General features: G+C 40.2%; 1 non-coding gene across 1 annotated transcript; it reads right to left on the bottom strand.

Moving 5' to 3' along the window:
- Positions 1-2,101: 2,101 nt before the first annotated feature.
- Positions 2,102-2,208, bottom strand: LOC141675718 (small nucleolar RNA R71). Its single transcript, XR_012556357.1, has one exon. It is a non-coding gene; the product is annotated as a small nucleolar RNA R71 (small nucleolar RNA).
- Positions 2,209-2,931: the final 723 nt, after the last annotated feature.

Here is a 2,931-nt window from a genome sequence, read left to right as displayed (position 1 = left end):
AGAACGTCTTAAAATGGCTTAAATTGGTGTCTTGAAATCAAGTATTTTGTGTATTTGATGCGTTTTTCTAGTGTTTATGCATTTCAGGGTATTAGTTGCATTTCGGAGGAGGAATCATCAAGAATAAGCCTTGGCATGTGTTCACCATTGCGAGAGGAAAAGAACGGGCAGATTACGGCGAAGAAACGGAGCAAACATGGAATTTTTCCAGAAGGGTCCTGCGCGCCCGCGCAGCAATCCTGAGCGGCCGCGCAGCAGCCTTGCGCGCCCGCGCAGAAATGCTGAGCGGCCGCGCAGGGTCGGGGAAAAAAGATATATTATTTTAGACTTCTACTTCTGTTTGGCTTCCAACTTCTATGTAATCTGAGTTTTATGAGACTATTATATAAGTAGATTTGAGAGGTTTTTCACGGAGAATTAAGAGGAGATTATGTTTTAGATTGTGTTTTGCAAGAAGCGAAGGAGATAAGGAAGAAGACCGATTTAGCACACAGCAACGAAGAGGAAGCATATATTCTTGTGATTCTTGTTTCGTTGTAACGTTGGATGCTAGTTTTCTTGCTTTGACTTATTTACTCTTGTGATGTACTCAGTTTTAATATAATTAGTTTAGTTATTATTTTCTTGTGTTTGTTATCATGATTTCATATGAACCCATGATGGCGATAAGTTCTATTATGGGCTAATCGTGATCATGGGGTTGCAACGGATTTACTATGGAATTCTTTAGTTAATTGTTTAATACTTTAGTATGTGATGATTGCATGATATCTAGTATTGGTTGTGCGTATTCGTCTTATGTGCGTCACGAACATATAAGATAGGTTGTTAATCTCTTGTGAAGCGACGGTAGATCTTGAGATTTAGAACTTGCCATGCTAGCATAGGTTCATGTACATTGTGCATGATTAGTGGGTAACTCTAACAGTTTTATTTGCCCTATGTAATCAAAAGGAATAACTTGTGCTTAAATCGTTGTGTTGTCAATTTCTGTAGACATATAGGAACTTAACATAATTGATGACTATTCAACTTCTATCTTAATTGTGGATGTTTGGTAGAATGGTATTAGTACAATGAAAGTTGGCTTTTATCAGTTTCGTGTTATTCGATTAATATCATCACTGTCACATGCTAAAGGTAATAACTATGGCTATAGAAGGAAGTAATAATGAAGTTGTGATCTCATGAGTGTTTTATTATTGATAAATTGAAGTGTTAGTTAAGTGGTTAAGTAAGTAGTTAATTATAGTTAATATTTAATCAACAATTTTAAGTGTTATCTTAACATTGAGAAGTAATCATACATTGGTGAGTGAGTTTAATTAGACAATAAATTAGTCTGAGTCTCTGAGGGAACGAACTAGAAAGTATTATATATTACTTGCGAACGCGTATACTTGCGTGAATATTAGTGCGTGATTTCGCCCTAACAAGTTTTTGGCGCCGCTGCCGGGGACTCGGCGTATTTGTTTAGTTTATGTACTTACCATCATTGGTCATTAGGACTCAGTGATTAGGACGTAGTAGTTAATTACTCTTTTCGGTTGTGTTTCAGGTACTTTAGCAAGCGTTTATGCAAACTCGTTCTCGTGCTCGCAAGAGGACCTTAGATACAGCTGAAGGAAAAGACGAAGTTATTGATACTCCGGAGAAGTTAGATTTTGAGGATTCGGATTCAGGAACTGAGCAGAAAGAACCAGTAAACATGGGAGATCGTATTGTTCAAGCTGATCCAGCTCTTATGGATTTTTCTCGGCCTAAAATTGATGACATTCAGTCAAGCATCCTTTATCCGGCTATTCAAGCTAACACCTTTGAAATCAAGCCGGGCACTATTCATATGGTGCAAAATTCTGTTTCTTTTGGAGGAGCGGCAACTGAAGACCCCAACATGAACATAAGGAATTTTGTCGAGATCTGCAGCACTTTTAAGTATAATGGCGTGACTGATGAGGCTATCAAGTTGAGGCTTTTCCCATTCTCACTAAGGGATAAAGATAAAGACTGGTTACATTCTGAACCAGCTGGGTCCATCACTACGTGGCAAGATCTTGCGCAAAAGTTTCTGGTGAAGTTTTATCCAATGGCAAAGACTGCTGCTATGAGGAGTGCTCTTACTCAGTTTGCGCAACAACCTACAGAATCTATGTGCGAGGCTTGGGAACGCTACAAGGAAATGTTGAGAAAATGTCCACATCATGGAATGCCGGATTGGATGGTAATCACTGGTTTTTATAATGGTTTGGGGGCCCAATCTCGGCCCATGCTCGATGCAGCAGCTGGAGGCGCCTTATGGGCTAAAAGCTATACTGAGGCGTACAATCTTATTGAGATGATGGCTGCAAATGAGCATCAAAACCCAACTCAGAGGATGATATCAGGCAAGGTAGCAGGTATTCTGGAAGTTGATGCAGCCACCGCTATTACAGCCCAGCTCCAAGCGCTATCAATGAAGGTTGATTCTTTGGCTACGTATAGAGTTAATCAAATAGCTATGGTTTGTGAGCTTTGTGCAGGTTCTCATGCTACGGATCAGTGTTCTCTTGTCAACGAATCTGTTCAGTATGTGAATAATTATCAGCGACAACAGCAGCCTGTGCCAGCGACCTATCATCCTAACAACAGAAATCATCCAATTTTCAACTGGGGAAATAATCAGAATGCTATTCAGCCACCATATCAGCAAGGAGTGAGTAAACAGTTTAACCCACCTGGATTCCAGCAACCACAGCAGTATGCTACAAGACAATCATATCCTCAACAGGGAAGTGCAGCTGCACCTACTAGTGCTGATTTTGAGGAACTTAAGCTGTTGTGCAAGAGTCAGGCGGTTTCTATCAAGACCTTGGAAAATCAAATCGGTCAATTAGCCAATGCAGTGCTCAATCATCAACCTGGCACTCTTCCCAGTGACACGGAAGTACCAGG

This window comes from Apium graveolens, chromosome 7, assembly GCF_009905375.1.
Source record: "Apium graveolens cultivar Ventura chromosome 7, ASM990537v1, whole genome shotgun sequence".
In the NCBI taxonomy this organism is placed as follows: Eukaryota; Viridiplantae; Streptophyta; class Magnoliopsida; order Apiales; family Apiaceae; genus Apium; species Apium graveolens.
Note: the sequence above shows the minus strand (reverse complement) of the source record. Positions and strands in the feature narration are given on the sequence as shown.